This window comes from Budorcas taxicolor, chromosome 6 (genome assembly GCF_023091745.1).
Source record: "Budorcas taxicolor isolate Tak-1 chromosome 6, Takin1.1, whole genome shotgun sequence".
NCBI lineage: Eukaryota > Metazoa > Chordata > Mammalia > Artiodactyla > Bovidae > Budorcas > Budorcas taxicolor.
The window spans coordinates 31,231,595-31,254,747 of NC_068915.1; the positions used below are offsets into that span (position 1 = coordinate 31,231,595).

The following is a 23,153-nucleotide window of genomic DNA, read 5'->3' on the forward strand; positions in this document are numbered from 1 at the left end:
ATGTGTAGTCATCTCTTGTTTTGTTGAAAATGATGTTTGCTATGACCAATGCATTCTCTTGGCATAATTCAGTTAGCCTTTGCCCTGCTTCATTTTGTACTTCAAGACTGAACTTGCCTATTACTCCACGTATCTCTTGACTTCCTACTCTTGCATTCCAATCCCCAGTGTTGAGTAGAAATCTTTTTTGATGTTAGTTCTAAGAGTTTTTCTAGGTCTTCATAGGACTGATCAGCTTCAGCTTCTTTAGCGTTGTTGGTAGGGGCACAGACTTAAATTACTGTGATGTTGAATGGCTTACCTCGGAAACAAACTGAGATCGTTCTGTCATTTTTGAGGTTGCACCCAAGTACTACATTTTGAACTCTTTTGTCAGTTAACAGGCTACTCCGTTTCTTCTATGGGATTCTTGCCCACAGTAGTGGATATAATGGTGACCTGAATTAAATTCCCATTCCCATCCATTTTAGTTCACTGATTTCTAAGAGGTCGATGTTCATCCTTACCATTTCCTGCTTGGCCGCATCCAGTTTACCTGGTTCGGGCCCTAACATTCCCGGTCCCCATGCAACACTGTTGTTTGCACTGGCTCTCACTTTCACCACTAGGCCTATCCACAGTGAGCATCATTTCTGCTTTGTCCCAGCCACTTGGTTCTTTCTGGGCTATTAGTAGTTGTCCTCCTCTCTTCCCCAGGAGCATATGAGATACCTTCCGACCGGGGGGACTCATCTTTTGGTTTCATATCCTTTTGTCTTTTTATACAACTCCTGATTTTCCCATGGCAAGTATATTGGGGTGGTTTGCCATTCCCTCTTCCAGTGGATCACGTTTTGCCAGAACTGTCTACTATGAGATTGGAATGTGCAGCTGCAAACCAATCAATACCAACTATTATTGGCAACCACCAAACCCTGAGAGAGAGGCATAGAACAGATCCTTCCTCAGAGCCTCCAGGAGAAGCAAGCTAATATTGCCAATACCTTGATTTTGGACTGCTAGCCTTCAGAACTGTAAGAGAACAAATTCTTGTTTTAAGCCACCTAGTTTGTGATACTCTCTTGTAACATCTCTAGGAAACTAATACAGAGAGAAAACATAGGGAAAGAGAAAATCAATACCAGATAATACCACATTGATAATCTTTTCAGCAGCCAAATGGACTGAGCTTATTCTTGATCTGACAGTTTTTCCACTAACATTTTTTCTAGTTCCTCCTTAATCAGTCATCTGCTGCCAATTGGGTCTTTGGTTTTTAGTTTTTTCTGAAAACAGACCTTGAGCTCACAACTGGTTTTGGTTGTTTTTTTTTCTTTTTTCTTCTTCACCTGTAGTAGCTTTCTGTGTGCCTCATGCATTCTTGAATAATATGCTTGTTTGCCAGTATAAAAAGAACATGAAATGGGCGGCCATCTTCTCCCCACTGGATGCTCTTTGTTTTGGAAAAATCTCTTCAGGATACTTCATTATTGGCTGGGCTCACTTCTCAAACCCCTGGGGAAAAGGTAAGTAATCACTCTGTCAATATTCTCTTGCGTAAAACTTTCTGAATCTTTTCCCATCATGTTAGTTAAATGTCTCTTTCCTATGTTGAGTTCTAAAATCTGCTGTGTAAGTTTCACGTCTTAAAGCTGCAATATTTTTCTTGTTATAACTGCAGTGTGTCTTAGCCTTTGCTATGCTTAGTCACTCAGTCGTGTCCGACTCTTTGTGACCCCATGGACTGTAACCTGCCAGGCTTCTCTGTCTATGCAAATCCTCCAGGCAAGAATACTGGAGTGTGTTGCCATGCCCTCCTCCAGGGGATCTTCCCAACACAGGGATTGAACCCAGGTCTCCCAAATTTCAGGCAGATCCTTTACCATCTGAGCCACCAGGGAAGCCCTTCTTAGCCTTGATAACTGGCATCTGGTATTTGTCTGTAACTCAGCAGTGGCGGCTTTCCAGAGGCCTTGTCTAGGGGCAAAGCTAATTCTAACCCTAAGAAAGAGACAGAAGGAGGCAGCTAGGGGGCAGGACACACAGGGAACAACCATGTTGGCAAAAGGAGATAGAGAGAGGACAGAGGGCCAGGGCCTGCAAACTGCAGCACACATCTTTTAAAATACTAATTTTAAATTTCAAGATGCAGTCACCATCTTCAGTGATTTTGGAGCCCCCCAAAATAAAATCTGCCACTGTTTCCAGTTTTTCCCCATCTATTTGCCATGAATTGATGGGGCTGGTTGCCATGACCTTCATTTTATGAATGTTGAATTTTAAGCCAGCATTTTCACTCTCTTCTCTCACTCGCATCAAGAGGCTCTTTAGTTTCTCTTCACTTTTTGCCATTAAAGTGGTATCATCTGCATATCTGAGGTTATTGATATTTCTCCCAGCAGTCTCTTGATTTCTGGCTCATGATTCATCCAGCTCAGCATTTCACATAATGTACTCTTCATATACATTAAATAAGCAGGGTGACAATATACAGCCTTGACATATTTCTTTCCCAGTTTTGAATCAGTCTGTTGTTCCATGTCCAATTCAAATTGTTGCTTCTTGACTTACATATAGGTTTCTCAGAAAGCAGGTAAAGTGGTCTGTTATTTATTCTCATTTCTTTAAGAATTTTCCTCAGTTTATTGTGATCCACACAAAGGCTTTAGCATAGTCAGTGAAGTGGAAGTAGATTTTTTTTTAGAATTTCCTTGCTTTTTCTATGATCCAGTGTATGTTGGCAATTTGATCATTGGTTCCTCTGTCTTTTCTAAATCCAACTTGTATGTCTGGAAGTTCTTGGTTCATGTATTGTTGAAGCCTAGCTTAAAGGATTTTGAGCATTACCTTGTGCATCTCAATGAAGCTATGAACCAGGCAGTTCAGGGATAAGGCAATGGCAAACCACCTCAGTATTCTTGCCTCAAGAACCCCATGAACAGTATGAAAAGGCAAAAAGATATGACACTGGAAGGTGAGCCATCCCAGGTTGGTAGATGTCCAATATGCTACTTGGGAGGAGCAGAGAAATAACTCTAGAAAGAATGAAAATTCTGGGCCAAACAGAAATGACACTCAGCTGTAGATGTGTCTGGTGGTGAAAATAAAATCTGATGCTCTAAAGAATAGAGAGGGACTATCACTATAGATATTAGAGACATAATAAGAATAATAAGAGAGTGTGAGTGAGTGAGTGAAAGTTGCTCAGTTGCGTCTGACTCTTTGTGACCACATGGACCATACAGTCCATGGAATTATCCCAGCCAGAATACTGGAGTGGGTAGCCTTTCCCTTCTTCAGGGGATCTATGCAGCCCAGGGATCAAACCCAGGTCTCCCGCATTGCAGATGGCTTCTTTACTAGCTGAGCCACAAGGGAAGCCCAGTAAGAGAATATATTGACAACTTTATGCTCATATGTTTAACAACTTAGGTGAAATCGATGAATTCTTTGAAAAATACAACCTACCAAAACGGACACAATATAAAACAGAAATTTGGAAGAGTCATATATTGTAATAGATTTGTTGATTGATTAGAAAAGTAGTGTTTTTCCTTGTTTTTATTTCATGCCTGATTTTTTAATAGAGTGTCTTAATGTACTTTGTGTGTGTCATAGATCTCTTTATTTTAATCTGGTAACAAAATACTGTTCTCCAGCAGCTGTTTTTACCTTTGTCATGTGATCAAAGTTAATACTACCTATGATGGGACAAACTGATATCATGCACCTCCTGATCTGATGCACTGAGAAGGACACAGTGTCACTACTGTGGTATTCTCACCAACAATGAATAATCTGAATTTAATCATGAGGAAACATCAGATAAATTCCAATTGAGCAGCATTCTACAAAATAACTGGCTAGCATTCTTTAAAGTGTCAAGGTCATCAAAGACAAAGAAAGGCTGAGTAACTACTTCAGCTTATAGGAGAGTAAAGTGACATGACAACTACAGGCATTGTAGGTTAGATCTTGAAGCAGATAAAGAATATTAGTGGGTAAATTGGTAAATTTGAAGAAAGTCTATAAATTAGACAATAGTGTTACTTAATGTTAAGATTGATTCTAATACTATTTTCTTGATTTTAATGATAGTACTGTGGTTATTGAGAGTGAACTCCAGGAGTTGGTGATGGACAGGGAGATCTGGCATGCTGCAATTCATGGGGTTGAAAATAGTCGGACACAACTGAGCGACTGAACTGAACTGAACTGAACTGTGGTTATATGGAACTTCCTTGGTGACTCAGACAGTAAAGACTCTGTCTGCAATTTAGAAGACCTGAGTTTGATTCCTGGGTTGGGAAGATCCCCTGGAGAAGGGAATGGCTACCCACTCCAGTATTCTTGCCTGGGAAATCCCATGGACAGAAGAAGCATGGTGGGCTACAATCCATGGGGTTGCAAAGAGTTGGACACAACTGAGTGACTAGAACTCTGGCACTCACTGTGGTTATATAGAAGGTGAAAGTGTTAATCACTTAGTCATGTCTGACTCTTTGACCCCATGGACTGTAGCCCTCCAGGTTATTCTGTGCATGGGAGTCTCCAGGCAAGAATACTAGAGTGGGTTGCCATTTCCTTCTCCAGTAATCTTCCCAACCCAGGGATTGAACCTGGGTCTCCCACATTGCAGGCAGATTCCTTACCATCTGAACCATGTAAGATGATATTTATAGAATATGAGTGGAAGGTGTATAAGGATCTTTTATACTATTTCTGCAACTTTTTGTAAGTATAGAATTATCTCAAAATTAAATTTTGTAAACTTCTAAGCTTAAAAATTAAAAGAAATTTAACAAAAAAGTAGCTTTTGAACTTAACTTGCTCTCTTCAACTAGTCTACAATTGGTTAACTGCCAGCTGGTGATTATGCTGAGTTCAATGTAGACAGTCTCTGGGCTCTTGGAGTTTGTATTCTGGTGGGGAAAGATATTTATTTTAAAAATACTTTTGTTGTTATTTTTCAGTCACTAAGCTGTGTCCAACTCTTTTGCGACTCCATGGACTATAGCATGCTAGGCCTTACCAAGAATGCAAATAGATTTTTTTTGGCAGACTCTTTTCCATGAACTAGGCTGGGGAAGAATTTAAAAGCACCAAAACTTTGATTCAAGTCCCTAATATTCTAACTTTAAATCCTGAATTTAAAATTTGAAAATTGACAAATTTGTATATGTGTATGTATATTGCTATGGACACCAGACAATATTAGATGTTGATTACATATATATTCATGTTACATTTATCTAAGTTATAAGTAGATTTTTAAATTGTAGATCCAGTGACCAGACTGTCTATTGTTCTTTACAGAAATTACTCTGTCCTTATCTCTGAAGGGGCTGAATTGACCAAACAATCGCAACCTGAGCTAAATCTCCTAATAAAACTAAATACAAATGGGTAATATGTACTTGATTATATTTAATCATTATAATAACTTCAGTAAACAGTTTTGAAGATGAAGTTTTTAGTTGCTGGCTGGCCCAGCTTTTCTTATGATTGCTGGAAATTTTGGTGCTGTCTGTGACCATAAAACTTAATATATTCAGGAATTAATTCTATGACCGAGACCTCATGAGAAGACTCCATGACCTATTGAGTTCAACAAAATTGATGCAGAGTGTTTTAGAGCACAGTGATTTGGAAAGCCGGTGAACCAAGAACAAAAAATGTTGGGCTGACAATTCTATGTCATTCTAGGGCCCCTCTTAGGGCTTTCCAGGTCGTACAGCGGTAAAGAATCTGCCTGCCAATCCAGGAGATGCAAGAGATGGAAGTTCGATCCCTAGGTCGGGACTATCCACTGGAGTAGGAAGTGGCAACCCACTCCAGTGTTCTGTCCTGGAAAATCCCATGAACAGAGGAGCTTGGAGAGCTACAGTCCATGGGTTGGACATGGCTGAGCATACACACACACACACACATAGGGCCCCTCTGCCTTTGTTGTACAATGGGTTTGGAAAAAGTCCTCTGACATTCAAAGGACATAATGATACATTTGCACTCATGTTTAATTTTCTGATCCAAGTAATAACTGACACTATAAATTGAGGATTTCTTCAACCTTAATGGATAAAAAATTTTTTGTTCTTCATGAGTGTCTAAGTATAAACTCTTAAGGAGAAAAATTTTAGTCTCCCAGTGATGATCTAAAGCTTCACATTTTAAACTAAGGATCAATTGTTCACTATGCAGAAAATGTTAAAGACTGCAGTCCTACCACGTTTTCTCTACCTTTCATTAAGCTTTCAAAATCCCTGTTATGGATAGTCTTTTTCTCTCTCTCAGGGTCTTTTAATTTTTAATCACAGTTGTCTCAAATGCTGATCATATTTCTGAGAAATTACTTTATGTAAAAGATGGAGCAAGATAGAGTTGCCACATACCTTTTTATCTTTTCTGTGAAATTATTTGAACCTAAAGTTGTGGTGACAAGGTTGCTTCTAATAGATTCTGTTGCCATGGAAGCAGGCTGTTGAAAAGAGCAAGACTCAAAACCTCCAACTCTTTGCATGTTTATACCTATGCTCACAAATATATAAATTTTAGATTGAATGGAAACCTGTTGACCATGCAGTATTTTTCAAAAACGAAAGTTATAGATGCTAATACAGCAGAGTTGAGCTAATTGTATATAATCAAGATTCTTTTATACAATAAATTGGTGAACTGAAATAGATTTTTAAAAATATTTTTAGGAGCCAGAGAGAAGTTATAATTCAAGACCTGAAATGAAAGAGAAGGAAAAAAAAGAAGAAGAAGAAGAAGAAAGTGGAAGGAAAGAAAGAAGAAAACAGCCAATTATTCATTCATTAAGTACATACACCAAGTATGTGCCTGGTTCCATAAAGATAAGATTAATATCCAACGTTTTCTTTCTATAGTCTCATTGCTTTGTTGTTTTTGTTGTTCAGTAGCTAATTTGTGTCTGTTCTTTGTGACCCCATGGATTGCAGCATGCCAAGCTCCTCTGTCCTCCACTGTCTCCCAGAGTTTGCTCAGATTTATGTCCATTGAGTCAGTGATGCTATCTCACAATCTCATCCTCTGCTTCCCCTTCTCCTTTTGCCTTCAATCTTACCCAGCATCAGGGCCTTTTCCAAAGAGTCAGCTTTCATGGCTTAGCCCAGTCCATTACATATAACAGATGCTCAATAAATATTTATTGAGTGAATTAAGACATAAGGGTAGCAAATATCAATGTTGATGAAAAAGAGATTTGACTCATAATGGTGTAGAGAATCTAAGGGAGAAAGTAGTGTCCCCTTAGGGGCTTCCCTGGTGGCTCAGACTGTAAAGAATCTGCCTGCAGGATTGTGGGAGACCTGGACTTGATCACTGGGTTGGAAACATCTCCTGGAAGAGGGCATGACAGCCCACTCCAGTATTCTTGCCTGAAAAACCCCCACAGATAGAGGAGCCTGGTGGGCCGCAGTCCATGGGGTTGCAAAGATTCAGACATGACTGAGCAACTAAGCACAGCACAGTGGCCCTTAGAGTATCATACATATGAAACCGGCCAGACTCAGTTAGATCCTCCTGTTAGGGTAAGAGAAGTGCTTGGGCAACTGACCCACTGCACGTGTCACAGCAGAACGCACAACACATAATGTTCAAGAATACTGGCCATCTTTGGACCTCGTCCAGGCAAAGCTGACAGTAAGAGACTAAAATAGAGCAATATAACCAGGGAGATAGCCAGACCATGGATAGTCCAGCAGCTGTTAACATAGTGTGTGCCATGGGAATGTATATACATCACACAAGGATTTCTATACAAATGTACAGATATCTTTTTTCTAAATATTTCAGTACTGTTTAGAGATTAGTATTGGACATATTCACTCTTTTTTACATCATAGATATGTTTTACCAGATGCATTTAAAGAAAAATATTTGTGTGCTTGTGGGCTAAGTTGCTTCAGTCATGTCTGATCTTTGCAGCCCTAAGGACCATAGCCCGCCAGGCTCCTCTGTCCATGGGATTCTCCAGGCAAGAATACTGGAGTGGATTGCCATGCCCTCCTCCAGGGGATCTTCCCAACCTAGGGATTTGAACCCACATCTCTTTATGTCTCCGGCATTGGCAGGCAGGTTCTTTACCACTAGTGCCACCTGGGAAGCCCATAAAGAAAGATATAAAATTTATTTTAAATTGTGAAAACATTTACTTTGAGATAATTTTAGACAAAGTTGCAAAAATAGTACAGAGTTCCTATAGAATCTTTGCCCAGTTTCCCCTCATGGTATCTTCTTATATAAATATAGTACAGTGATACAGACCAGGAAAGTAACATTACTACAACAATGTTAACTAAACTAAAAGTCTTACTCAAATTTCTTTTTTTTCATTAATATCCTTTCTCTGTCCCGATATCTATTCCAGGATCTCATTGTGTTTATTTCTCATGTCTCCTTAGCCTCCAGTGTGAAGCCAAAACCTCTTAAAAAAAAAGGAAATTTTACTTTCATCAGAAAAATATGTCAAAAGTTAAATTTTCAATTATTAATAGTAGTATTGCTATTTCTGGTTCCTTCCCCATTTTCAGAGCACAGCCAAGAAAAGTAAGAGTCTGCATTTAATTGGGGAGAAGACCTACCACTATCTTTCCTACAACCTGGGCTTCTCTGATAACTGCTTTGTGTTGTTTGGATTTAATTCTTACAGAATTTTGAGGGGAACATTCAAAATCTGTGGACAACTTTATAGTTGACAAGTTGCAACAATTGTCAACAAGGGTAGAAGAAAAGTAGAGGAGTAGAGAAAAAATGAGGTGGACTTTATTCAGGACATTCTGCTGATGCAGACTAGAAATATACTGAGGAATTGAGATTACAAATACCATCCAAAAGACAGAGTTTAGGACAGAATTTTTGAACTCCAGTGCCAGATAAGTATTGTGAATAACTGGAATTGGTACTAAATCTGGGACTTGTGTCATGATAAAGACACAATGAGTGAAAAAAATGGCAAGTATCATCTGGCTCAGTCAGTAATGAAATGGGGTGTGGTGAACTGGAGGACACATATCACATCTAAAGCCAGTAGTTGGTATTTAGCTCTATTTGGAATTTACAATCAGAATTTGGGTCCAGTGTTGCAAGATTCTCAGGTGGTTTTTCACAAGAGAACTTTTTTCCCCCAAAGAATTTTATGTGAAAATTCTTATTTTCATTTTAGTTTTTAAGATTTTTATGAGATCTACAGTCACAAAAGTTATAACATTAAATTTTCTCCATAAAATATGCACATGAGTTTCAGTTAAATACATCTAGATGCTGGATGGTCTGCTGGAGTGAAGTGAAGTAAAAGTTGCTCAATCGTGTCCAGCTGTTTTCAACCCCATGGACTATGCAGTCCTGGAATTCTCCAGACCAGAATACTGGAGTAGGTAGCCTTTCTCTTCTCCAGGGGATCTTCCCTACCCAGGGATTGAAACCAGGTCTCCTGCACTGCAGGTGTATTCTTTACCAACTGAGCTATTAGAGAAGCCCCTTAAGTGTACTCAAAATCTAAGTGACTCATTTCTACTCACTGGTCCTGTAATAGGTACAAGTCAAATGCCATAGAAAAAGTTCAAACTACTTCATGTAACAAACATTTAATTTACTGACAGGGTCCAGCCCTGGTGGATCCAGGGTGATTCAAAGGGGAGACGGATAGGCGAGGAAAACTTATTTATTTAGAAATGTAAGATTAGATTAGGAAGAAATAGTATAGTAGGAAATTTAGGTGGAGAAAAAGAGGTTGAATAACTTGGTTTACGGGGAAAACCAATAAAACCTCGAGACAAGAGGTTTGCACCATCTACGTTAGGCCACTGGCGCCCACTTGAATATCGAAGGGTGCCCCACCTTAGGCTCCCTTTCACGTGGGTCTTAGAAGCCAGGGCAAGTAAGTAGACGTGGTGAGCCTCCCCGCTCCAGATGGGAATTCAGCCGAAAAAGGGAGAAAAGAATGACATGGGGAGCCCAGCATCGGTGCAAGACTCAAGACTTTATTTTCAAAATCAGCTTATATACCCCAAGTTGTACATAAAGAAATAATGGAATATACAGAGTTATGCAGGGGCAGCAGTCCTGACCCTCATTGAGACCAGTCTTTCTTTTTGCATATCTTCTCGTATACAAAAGGTCTCAGGTGGTTTACATTATCTTCTGGCCAAGAGGCCTGTTAACATTTTTATGGCTCTCTTCCTGGATAATTGTCTGTCAACCAGAAAACTCCTTTTCCCTAGAAGTGTTTTTTCTTTACTCTGCAATTTACTATTAGTAAGTTCAAACAAATCAGAAAAAGCCAAAAATCTATTCTACTAAAACTTTATAGGAAGATGATATAGACAACACTGCTGATAGAAAATTCTTATTTTTAAATGTTAGTAACTAATTTGCCTGTGAGTTTCTCTTGAAACTCCCTCAACTCTTGAATTGCCTAAGAACTCCAAGGCCTTTCTCAGTCAATCAGAGTCACTTTTCATCCAAACACTGTGAAAAGAAAAAAACAGGACTAATCAGTCTTCTTTTGCTTTTACAAGCATGCTGTGGGAAAAACTATAGGCAAGTCCAGCAAACAAAGGAAAGTAACTGTTGCTTTATATAGAGAAGAGGGAAAGGCTGGGAGGAAGTGTTTTGAATGAAAGTCCTTTGGAGGAAAGTGAGAATTTAGGTTAGTGACGGCTTCCCATTGGCTGAATTGCAATGTTTTCATTGGTGGCACTTGTCACTGGGCAAGGACAAAATCTTCCTCCTGCTGGGGTAGTAAAGTAGTAACCTTCCTCCTGTTAGAGACACAAGGTATGTCTCTTCCTTTTGGGGGTCCTCAGATGGCAATGAGTTGGTAGTGTGTGAGAGCTTCCCCTTCTGGATTCCCAACTTCAATTTAAATGAGGTTTCCTGTATTCAGTGTTACGCTCCCAATCGAAGAAATTCCGTATGAGAGAACTTTTGAAACAGACTCTCACAAACCCAGCTTATATGTACCCTTGCCATAAACAGCACCCAGGCTCAGTTCAGTTCAGTTCAGTCGCTCAGTCGTGTCCAACTCTTTGTGACCCCATGAATTGGGAATTTTCAAATGATTTTTTTTAAATCTCATTTATTTCTCTGGACAGAGGAGCATGGTGGGCTACAATTCATGGGGTCACTACCTGCTCTCATACAATGAAAGACCTTTATAATGAAAATTCTTTGTTCTTATTACTTATTCTAGCCTTTCAGTCTCTTTCTAGCCTCTTATCCATCCCTGCATGGTTGGAAACTTCTGTTTAATTGTGAAAAATACTGTTCCACTACCAAAAGTGATGTCTGGGGAATTTTTAAGAAGATAGTGTCAACCAGAATGTTAATCTTATTTTATTTTCAGGTATCTATTTTGTCCCCCAACTTGTACTTAATATAAACTTAAGTGTGTGTGTGTGTGTGTGTTAGTCACTAGTCATGTCCGACTCTTTGTGACCCCATGAATTGTAGCCCACCATGCTCCTCTGTCCAGAGAAATAAATGAGATTTTAAAAAATATCATTTGAAAATTCCCAAAGCACAAATGTAAAATACTAGTCTAGAGTAGAAAACTTTGTAAGTTTCAACATGAAAAAGTTAGTGCTAATGTAATTGAAAAGTCAGTATGTGATAACTTTTATCACTATGCTTATACTTTATCAATAACAGGAAAAAATTTTGTGTGATATGGTTAAATTGTTCATATTGATCACCCAGCAATTTTATGCATGATCTAAGAAAACCATAGAACACTACTCTTTAAAAAAATTAATTTATTTATTTTAATTGGAGGCTAATTACTTTACAATATTGTAGTGGGTTTTGCCATACACTGACATGAATCAGCCATGGGTGTACATGTGTTCCCCATCCTGAACGCCCCCTCCTACCTCCCCTACCCTTTAACACAGTAAACATGGGTCAAAATGTTAATACTAAACAACTTAATTATTTCTTTCCTCAGAATAAGAGCTTCCTGGCAAAATGATTGCAGCGTCAAGGAATGCTCTGGATTAAATAGGTCCTGGACACTAATTCCAACTTGCCGCCTACATTCCCTCAGTCTTGGGCCTCATCTTGGGCATGAAATTCTGTAGTAGTTGTGTTTTTCCTTTGAGAGTCCACATTTGCATGTGGATGTGGATGTTTTGAGAACCTGTTTTTGAAAAGTTAACTGGTGGATTGGATTTGAAAAGACCATGAAGGATCAGTGATCCATTAAGCAAAAACAGATTTAACCACCTACGTGGTGTTGTCCCAATCTTGTTCATGAAAAAGAAATAAATGTTGGGGGCAAATTAACTCAGAACCTCTCCAGGATTTCTTAATGGATCTAAACTCCCTTAAAAAATGCTTGGAGTTTTTGTTTTACAATTAAAACAAGAAATTCTTTATTTCACATTAAGAAGCTGACATTCTTTAACACCTGAAATCAGAGCCTTTTAACTAGGCTCAGTCACCCATGAGAATTAATCTTCAATATTTAAATAAAGGATATTATGAAGGATGGGCCAAGATGATTCCCGTGATGAAAACCAGTGTAATGATACTAAGAGCAAACTGTGCAAGGCCAACTTGGGTTCAAGTACTTCAGGGGGTTTCCCAATCAATGTTTCGATTTCCTAAAAGGGGTTATTGCCAAAGTTTTACTGATGATGAATAATTGATTCAACTGGCTTCTCGAATACATAGTTTTCTGATTGAAATTTTTGGATAAAAATGTAGAGTACCCAAAATGGCTCATTTTAAAATGGATTCAGGCATTTTATAGGTCAAACCAATCAAGTCTCTCCTTCAAACATAAATATGTACATATCTCTGAAGTGAGATTTAATTGTGTCCCCCCAAACAATATTACTTAAAAACGTCATCACACACATAGCATGGCTTTATGTATCCACAGAAAGACACGCAAAGACAAGTACTTTCACTTGCCATGTGATGCCGTTCCTAGAACTGTGTGTTCAGACTGCCTTTCAAGACTTTTAAAAAGACATAATTGGTGAATCATCCAAAGTGAAATATATTTGAAAGCATTTTTCTTATTTTATACTAGATTAGGTTAGACATTTGTTGATATAGCAAGTACTTTTGGGTTATACTTTTATAATACTATGTTATGTGTTAGAATATTTTTGTGGGTTTAAGGTGTTTTGCTTTATTTTTACTATTTTAATTGTATGTTTTGAAGGTTTTTTTTATGTTCTATTTATTACATTTATAACTGTTAGTTTACATAATAATACTCTTAATCCTCTATTAGTTTAAATAGTTATCTGTTAATTTCCTTCTATGGATAATAAGCAAAATTAGGTATTTCTTTTTCCTTCTGATTCTTTAAGTCATTTTTGTTTTGCATTCATTTTGCTTAATTATATTTCTTAGTGTTTAACTTTTACTATATAAACCCAGAGGCAAATATACTTGAAAGTATTTTTTTAATATATACTATTTTCTGTGTTTAAGTGATATACCTTAAACCCTAGTTGCATATCAGTGTACTTTATAATTTTTATGAGAGATCTTCATTTCTATATTGTCAAAGTTTACACCATTCTCACTTGACAATATAACCATAATCCAACATTTGTGTTACTCTTGGTCCTATGGTTATATAGGATTAATATTCACTGTCAGTTTTCCTTCATCTCTTGTGTGTGTGTTAGTCACTCAGTCGTGTCTGACTCTCTGTGACCCCATGGACTGCAGCCCACCAGGCTCTTCTGTCCATGGGATTCTCCAGGCAAGAACACTGGAGTGGGTTGCAATTTCCTTCTCCAATGTGAATTTTAGTAGTAGTAGTTTAGTCGCTAACTTGTGTCCAACTCTTGCGACCCCACAGACTGCCATGTTCCTCTGTCCATGGGATTCTCCAGGCAAGGACACTCGAGTGGGTTGCCATTTCCTTCTCCCCCTTCATCTTGTACTTGAATGAAATTCTTAAATCTATTCTTTTTCCTTTTCAAATTGGTTTTACTTTTATACTTGGATGATATAAAGGTCAGGTATAATTTTTTATTAAGTGGCATTGTCTTTTTTTCAGTGATCTGTAGGCAGTGCTCAATGACTCTTTCATGGACAGTGTTGACTTGGAGACCTGTCTGATTTGTTCTCCTTTACTGACTTTTGTGGGTTAGTCCCAATTCATGCCTATTGTCCATGCATTCTTTTAAACAATATTGTATAAGTTGATGTTATAGCTAGGATGTTAATATAAATATTTCATTATATTCCAAGTCTAATAATAGCTTATTTAACTTATATGCAGAGTACATCATGAGAAATGCTGGGCTGGAAGAAGCACAAGCTGGAATCAAGATTGCTGGAGAAATATCAATAACCTCAGATATGCAGATGACACCACCCTTATGGCAGAAAGTGAAGAGGAACTAAAAAGCCTCTTGATGAAAGTGAAAGAGGAGAGTGAGAAGGTTGGCTTAAAGCTCAACATTCAAAAAACTAAGATCATGGCATCTGGTCCCATCACTTCATGGGAAATAGATGGGGAAACAGTGGAAACAATGTCAGACTTTATTTTTTGGGCTCCAAAATCACTGCAGGTGGTGACTGCAGCCATGAAATTAAAAGACGCTTACTCCTTGGAAGGAAAGTTATGAACAAGCTAGATAGCATATTAAAAAGCGGAGACATTACTTTGCCAACTAAGGTCTGTCTAGTCAACGCTATGGTTTTTCCAGTGGATGTGTATGGATGTGAGAGTTGGACTGTGAAGAAGGCTGAGCGCCGAAGAATTGACGCTTTTGAACTGTGGTGTTGGAGAAGACTCTTGAGAGTCCCTTGGACTGCAAGGAGGTCCAACCAGTCCATCCTAAAGAAGATCAGTCCTAGGTGTTCATTGGAAGGACTGATGCTAAAGCTGAAACTCCAATACTTTGGCCACGTCATGCGAAGAGTTGACTCATTGGAAAAGACTCTGATACTGGGAGGGATTGGGGGCAGGAGGAGAAGGGGACAACAGAGGATGAGATGGCTGGATGGCATCACCGACTCAATGGACATGAGTTTGGGTGAACTCTGGGAGTTGGTGATGGACAGGAAGGCCTGGTGTGCATGAGGTCGCAAAGAGTCAGACACGACTGAGCCACTGAACTGAACTGAACAGAACTGAATTATACTACAACTCAGTTTGACTGGTTTATATACTTTTCCTCCTCAGGTGTGATAGGCTTTTTCAATCAGTAGATAAAGTCCTATTCTCCTCCATCTTATTGTCTGGCTCTCCCTTTCTCTCTTCCTCCTTCTCCTCATACCCCTTCCCCTTCTCTACCCCACTTCTTCCCCTCCCCTCTCTTCCCCCCTTGTTCCTCCCCTCCTCCTTCTCCTTCCCCTTCTTCTTCTCCTCTATTTCTTCTCTGCTTCTTCCTCTTCCTCCTCCTCCTTTTCCTTCCTACCCTTCTCTCTCTTGTTTCTCCTTTTTCTTGTTTGTAATCCTTTTTACTTTTTACATATTTAATTTTCTCACTTAGGTCCACTATATCCCTTACTGACATTTTAGCAGTACCTATTCTCTTTCGTGATGCTTCCAGTTTTTACTTTATTCCTGTGGCATTCTTCCATTTTACTCCTGGACTCAGTCAACTTTTCTCTTCTCGTTCCTAAGCTCTTGTACCTATGCTCTCTGCTTTGTTTTATAAAGATACTTTATTATTATTACTATTATAATTCATGGCAAAATGATGGGTCACACTAATATTTGATCTGTGACTTAAATTTTTTTTTTGGTTGGCTTCATAAGCCTTGTTTTTAATTTATTTTTTTATTGAAGGATAATTGCTTTACAGAATTTTGTTTTTTTGTCAAACCTCAACATGAATCAGCCATAGGTATACATATATCACTCCCTTTTTGAACTTCCCTCCCATCTCCCACCCCATCCCACCCCTCTAGATTGATACAGAGCCCCTGTTTGAGCTGCCTGAGCTATACAACAAATTCCGGTTGGCTATCTGTTTTAAATATGTTAATGTAAGTTTCCATGTTACTCTTTCCATACATCTCACCTGCTCCTCCCCTCTCCCCATGTCCATAAGTCTATTCTATATGTTTGTTTCTCCATTGCTGCCCTGTAAATACCCTTTTATAGATTCCGTAAATAAATGTTAGTATACAATATTTGCCTTTCTCTTTCTGACTCACTTCACTCTGTATAATAAGTTCTAGGGTCATCCACTTCATCAGAACTGACTCAAATGTGTTGCTTTTTCTGGCTGAGTAATATTCCACTGTGTATATGTACCACAACTTCTTTATCCATTCATCTGTCAATGGACATCTAGGTTGCTTTCATGTTCTAGCTATTGTAAATAGTGCTGCAGTGAACAAGGGATACATGTGTCATTTTCAATTTTGGTTTCCTCAGGGTATATGCCTAGGAGTGGGATTGCTGGGTCACATGGTGGTTTTATTCCTAGTTTTTAAAGGAATCTCCATACTGTCTACCACAGTGGCTGTATCAGTTTACATTCCCACCAACAGTGTAAGAGCATTCCCTTTTCTGCACACTCTTTCCAGCATTTATTGTTTGTAGACTTTTTGATGATGGCCATTCTGACCAGTGTGAGGTCAATCTCATTGTAGTTTTGGTTTGCATTTCTCCAATAATAAGTGATGTTGAGCATCTTTTCATGTATTTGTTAACCATCTGTATGTCTTCTTTGGAGAAATGTCTGTTTAGGTCTTTCTCCCACTTTTTATTCGGTTGTTTGTTTTTTTCTGGTATTGAGTTGTATGAGCTGCTTGTATATTTTGGAAATTAATCCTTTGTCAGTTGTTTCATTTGCTTATTTTCTCTCATTCTGAGGGTTGTCTTTTCAACTTGCTTATAGTTTCCTTTGCTGTGAAAAAGCTTTTAAGTTTAATCAGGTCCCACGTGTTTATTTTATTTCCGTTACTCTAGGAGGTGGGTCATAGAGGATCTTGCTTTGATTTATGTCGAGTGTTCTGCCTATGTTTTCCTCTAAGAGTTTCATAGTTTCTGGTCTTACATTTAGGTCTTTAATCCATTTTGAGTTTATCTTTATGTTGGTGTTAGGAAGTGTTCTAATTTTATTCTTTTACATGTAGCTGTCCAGTTTTCTCAGCACCATTTATTGAAGAGGCTATCTTTGCCCCATTGTATATTCTTGCCTCCTTTGCCAAAAATAAGGTGCCCATAGGTGTATGGGTTTATTTCTGGGCTTTCTTTCTTGTTCCATTGGCCTATATTTCTGATTTTGTGCCAGTACCATACTGTCTTGATGCCTGTAGCTTTGTGGTATAATCTGAAGTCAGGAAAGTTGATTCCTCCAGCCACATTCTTCTTTCTTAAGACTGCTTTGGCTATTCGGGGTCTTTTGTGTTTCCATATGAATTGTGAAATCTTTTGTTCTAGTTCTGTGAAAAATGACATTGGTAATTTGATAGGGATCACATTGAATCTGTAAATTGCATTTGATAGTATAGTCATTTTCACAATATTGATTCTTCCTACCTATCTCTCCATTTGTTTATGTAGTCTTTGATTTCTTTCATTATTGTCTTATAATTTTCTGGGTACAGTTCTTTTGTCTTCTTAAGGTGAAGTGAAGTGAAGTGAAGTCGCTCAGTCATGTCCGACTCTTTGTGACCCTGTGGACTGTAGCCCACCAGGCTTCTCCATCCATGGGATTCTCCAGGCAAGAAAACTGGAGTGGGTTGCCATTTCCTTCTCCAGGGGATCTTCCTGACCTAGGGATCGAACCCAGGTCTCCCGCATTGCAGGCAGATGCTGTAACTTGTCTCCTTAGGTAAATTTATTCCTAAATATTTAATTCTTTGTGTTGCAATGGTGAATGGGATTGAATCTTTAATTTCTCTTTTGGATTTTTCATTGTTAGAATATTAAAATGAAAGTGATTTCTGTGTATTGATTTTGAATCCTGCAACTTTGCTAAATTCCCTGATTAGCTCTAGTGATTTTCTGAAACTATCTTTAGGGTTTTCTATGTACAGCATCATGTCACCTGAAAACAGGAAGAGAATTACTTCTTCTTTTCTAATGTGGATTCCTTTTATTTCTTTTGCTTCTTTGATTGCTATAGCTAAGACTTCCAGAACTATGTTGAATAATAGTGTGGAAAGTGGACACCCTTGTCTTGCTCCTGATCTTAGGGGGAATGCTTTCAGTCTTTCACCATTGAGAATAATGTTTGCTGTAGGCTTATCATAAATAGCCTTTATTATGTTGAGGTGGGTTCCTTCTAAGCCCATTTTTTGAGAAGTTTTCATCCTAAATGGCTGTTGAACTTTGTCAAAGGTTTTTTCTGCATCTATTGAGATGATCATATGGTTTTTATCTTTCAGTTTGTTAATATGGTGTATCACATTGATTGATTTGTGTACATTGAAGAATCCTTGCATTTCTAGAATAAACCCAACTTGATCATGGTGTATGAGCTTTTTGATGTGTTGCTGAATTCTGTTTGCTAAAATTTTGTTGAGGATTTTTTCATCAGTGATATTGGCCTGTAGTTTTCTTTTTTGTGTTGTCTTTCTCTGGTTTTGGTATCAGAGTGATGGTGGCCTTGTAGAATGAGTTTGGAAGTGTTCCTTCCTCGGCAATTTTATGAAAGAGCTTTAGAAGGATAGGCATTAGCTCTTCTCTAAATGTTTGATAGAATTCTTCTGTGAAGCCATCTTGTCCTGGGCTTTTGTTTTGGGGGAGATTTTTGATCACACATTCAATTTCAGTGCTTATAATTGGGTTATTCATAATTTCTATTTCTTCCTGGTTCAGTCTTGGAAGACTGAAATTTCCTAAGAATCTGTCTATTTCTCCATTTTATTGCCATATAGTTGTTCATAATACTCTCTTATAATTCTTTGCATTTCTGCATTGTCTGTTGTAACCTCTCCTTTTTCATTTCTAATTTTGTTGATTTGATCCTTCTCTCTATTTTTCTTGATGAATCTAGCTAAAGGTTTGTCAATTTTGTTTATCTTTTCAAAGAACCAACTTTTAGTTTCATTAATCTTTACTATTGTTTCTTTCTTTTTCATTTACTTCTGCTTGGATCTTTATGATTTCTTTCCTTCTATTAATCTTTTTTTTGTTGTTTATCTTTTTCCAGTTGCTTTAGGTGTAAAGTTAAGTTGTCTATTCGATGTTTTTCTTGTTTCTTGAGGTAGGATTGTATTGCTATAAACCTCCCTCTTAGAACTGCTTTTGCTGCATCCATAGGTTTTGAGTTGTCATGCTTTCATTGTCAGTTGTTTTTAGAAATTTTTTTGATTCTAATCAAATTCAAAATCAAATTCTTTTGATTTCTTCACTAACCTGTTGGTTATTTATTTATTTATTTATTTTTTCAGAGGCAACAATGTTTTCCACATACTCTGTTTATCCATGTGGGAATTCTTCCTTTTGTCTCATAGTCCACAGAAGTTTACTTTTCCAAGCCATCACATATAACAGCTGTGTGTCCATGTATACAAAATTTATAAATCATTGTCTGAAAATCTTCAATTTAAAGTTATAGGCAGCATGAAAAGAAATTAACATCCTAAATATATTGAGGGATACTATATTCATCTTGGCTTTTTAACCTCAAGCAGTTTTCGAGCCCTATATCTAATCTGCTTCATGTTGGCTGGTAGAAAGCTGCTGCTTTGTGAGCCAGTAGGACATTTCCAGTTCCCAGCATTACACCAGTACCATGAGCTGCCCTAGTGTCATCAGTTCTTTCCTTCTTTGAGTCTGATACCAAGAAAGAACCACCAAGGTGAAGTAACAATAAAAAAAACAAGCCTGTTTGGTTTCACGTTTCAGGGTCTCCTGGCTAAAATCCCCCACAGCTGTGAAGACAATCAGGTGGGGAACTGCATCCGAAGAGTGCAACAGCTTTCTGAAGGCGCTCCCTGTGATGCAACTTAAGACTTGTATTACTTTCCTGAAGAGGAAAGGATTGTCTTTCTCTTCCAGTTGTTTTCAATGGAATTATTTCAGGCAAAAGGTATATTTATACTAAACATTATAACTTCGACCTTCTCTTTCCTTCTTTTTAACTCCCACAGAAGTAGGGAAAGGAGAATATGAACAAATGGAATCTGGACATTTCTGAATAAAGGGGCGGGGGAGGCATGCAATGGGGAGGATGCCAAGGAAACAGGGGTGAGTGGGTAACACTTAAATTTAGAAATATTTATACCCACAGACTCACCCCTTATGCTTCTTGGGCTCAAGCTGTTACTTCAGCACATGTCATGTAACAATGCTATAAAAATATTCACAATTTAGGCTTTTGTCCACTCCCTCCTTGCCCCACAGAACTAGCATAAATATTAAAAACACAAATATTGTGTTAAAAAAAAAAAACAACAAGAAGAAGAGCAAAACCCAGAAGTGTTATGTGTTTAAGATGTAAAAAAGGAAGATGTTCAGTCCTATTTACAAATGTCTGAAGGGAAGTCACGTGGTTCTGGCCTTGGCCACGGGCTCTGTCTCTTGCTGGTACTCTGTCTCTACGTAGGCTCTTTGCCTCCTCAAAGGCCCTTTCAGAGGCGTTTTGCCTTTGTGTTTGGCATCAAGGGCTTTTTCTTCTTCTTCACTGGAGGATTTATCATCCTGACCTTCATCACTGATGGCGTCCAGTTTATCCGTATCCTCAAAATCACTTATGTCACTCTCATCCACTTCATCATCTTCCACAAACTCTCTTTTGCCCACATCTTCTTCATCTTCTTCATCATCTTTTTCCTCAGCATCTGAAGAGTCACTCTCTGACTCCTGCTCTTCCAGGGCCTTGTCGAAGGTGTGGATGGGGAAGTTGTAGATGTCACCATATGTATCCTGTTTCAGTCTCTCCAGCAACTCTTTTTCGATGGCATTGTCAAGCTGAGCAGGTATTAATGCCTTTTCCTCTCTTCGTTTTTCCCTCCACTTCACCTTTTTACTCAAAGGAACAAGTTTCCTCTGTCGCTTAAGTGTAAGTTTTCAAATTCGAATCAGGTACTAGGTGATCTTGGTGAATCTCTGCCTACATTTGTGTCAAATGAAACGGGGCCAGTAAATTAGGTTTTCATCTATTTGCTCCAGTGCTTTCTTACAGTTTTTATGAAGCCGGACCCGTTCCCAGAGACACCTGGGGAAAGCTGTTCATTCTATAACCTTCATATACAAGTAGCACTGTCCTTTCTCTTCTTTGATAGTGGCATACTGACTGTTTGTCAGGGGACAGGATGACTGATTACACAGTCCAGTCAGGCTATATTCATTTCTGCAGAAACTCTGAGTCATGGTTCTTATTTTGAAGGAACAAAATTGCTTGTTTCCTAGTATATCCCAGATAACATCGTCCGACTGCATTTCGTCAGCAGTTCACCAGGTAGAGCCGGGTCAATCGAGGGGAGCAGCCATGCTACTTCTGGAGAATCCCCTGTTGGTTATTTAGAAATGTGTTGTTTAATCTCCATGTGTTTGTGTTTCTTACAGTATTTTTCTTGTAATTGATATCTTGTCTCATAGCATTGTGGTAGGAGAAGATGCTTTTATATGATTTCAATTTTCTTAAATTTAATGAGGTTTGATTTGTGACCCAGGATATGGTCTATCCTGGAGAATGTTCCATGTGCACTTGAGAAGGTGTATTCTTCTGTATTTGGATGGAATGTCCTAAAGATATCAATGAGATCTCATCTAATGTATTATTTAAGACTTGTGTTTCCTTATTAATTTTCTGTTTTGATGATCTGCCCATTGGTGTGATTGGGGTGTTAAAGTCTCCTACTATTACTCTGTTACTGTCAATTTCTCCTTTAATGTCTGTTAGTGTTTGTCTTATGAATTGAAGTGCTCTTATGTTGGGTACCTAGATATTTACAATTGTCATGTCTTCCTCTTGGGTTGATCTCTTGATCATTATGTAGTGTCCTTATCTCTCATAATATTCTTTATTTTAAGGTCTGTTTTGTCTGATGTGAGGATTGCTACTCCAGCTTTCTTTTGCTTCCAATTTGCATGAAATATATTTTTCCATCCTCTCACTTTCAATCTATATGTGTCTTTAGGTCTGAAGTGAGTTTCTTGTAGACAGCATATATAGGCCTTGTTTTTGTATCCATTCAATCAGTCTGTGTCTTTTGGTTGGAGCATTTACTCCATTTACATTTAAAATAATTACTGATATATATGTTCCTATTGCCATTTTCTTAATTGTTTGGGGTTGATTTTGTAGATCCTTTTTCTTCTCTTGTATTTCTTAACTATATAAGTCCCTTTAACATTTATTGTAAAGCTGGTTTGGTGGTACTGAATTCTCTTAACTTTTGCTTGTCTGAAAAGCTTTTTATTTATCCATCAATTTTGAATGAGATCCTTGCTGGGTACAATAATCTTGTAGATGTTTCCCTTTCAATACTTTAAATATATCCTGCCATTCCCTTCTGGCCTGCAGAGTTCTGCTAAAAGATCAGCTGCTAAGCATATGGTGTTTCCCTTGTATGTTACTTGGTGCTTCTCCCTTGCTGCTTTTAATATTCTTTCTCTGTGTTTTGTCTTTGTTAGTTTGATTAGTATGTGTCTTGGCATGTTTCTCCTTGGGTTCATTCTGTATGGGACTCTTTGTGCCTCTTGGACTTGATTGATTATTTCCTTTTCCATGTTGGGGAAATTTTCAACTATAATCTCTTCAAAAATTTTTTCACACCCTTTCTTTCTCTCTTCTTCTTCTGGGACCCCTGTAATTTGAATGTTGGTGTGTTTGATATTGTCCCAGAGGTCTCTGAGACTGTCCTCGGTTCTTTTCATTCTTTTTACTTTATTTTGCTCTTCAGAAGTTATTTCCACAGTTCTATCTTCCAGCTCACTGATGTGTTCTTCTGTTTCAAATATTCTGCTATTGATTCCTTCTAGAGTGTTAATAATTTCAATTATTGTGTTGTTTGTCTCTGTATGTTTATTCTTTAATTCTTCTAGGTCTTTGTTAATTCTTGCATTTTCTCCATTTTCTTTTCAAGATTTTTGATCATCTTTACGGTCGTTATTCTGAATTCTTTTTCAAGTAGTTTGCCTATTTCCTCTTCATTTATTTGGACTTCTGTGTTTCTAACTTGTTCCTTCATTTGTGTAGTATTTCTCTGCCTTTTCATTATTTTTTTTTACTTGCTGTGTTTGAGGTTGCCTTTTCCCAGGCTTC

At 38.1% G+C, this 23,153-nt stretch overlaps 2 pseudogenes; both read right to left on the bottom strand.

The window, feature by feature from the left end:
• Positions 1 to 531: 531 nt before the first annotated feature.
• Positions 532 to 2,036, bottom strand: LOC128049490 (28S ribosomal protein S9, mitochondrial-like; annotated as a pseudogene).
• Positions 2,037 to 20,428: 18,392 nt separating this feature from the next.
• LOC128050011 (protein MAK16 homolog) lies at positions 20,429 to 21,325 on the bottom strand (annotated as a pseudogene).
• Between the last annotated feature and the right edge of the window lie 1,828 nt (positions 21,326 to 23,153).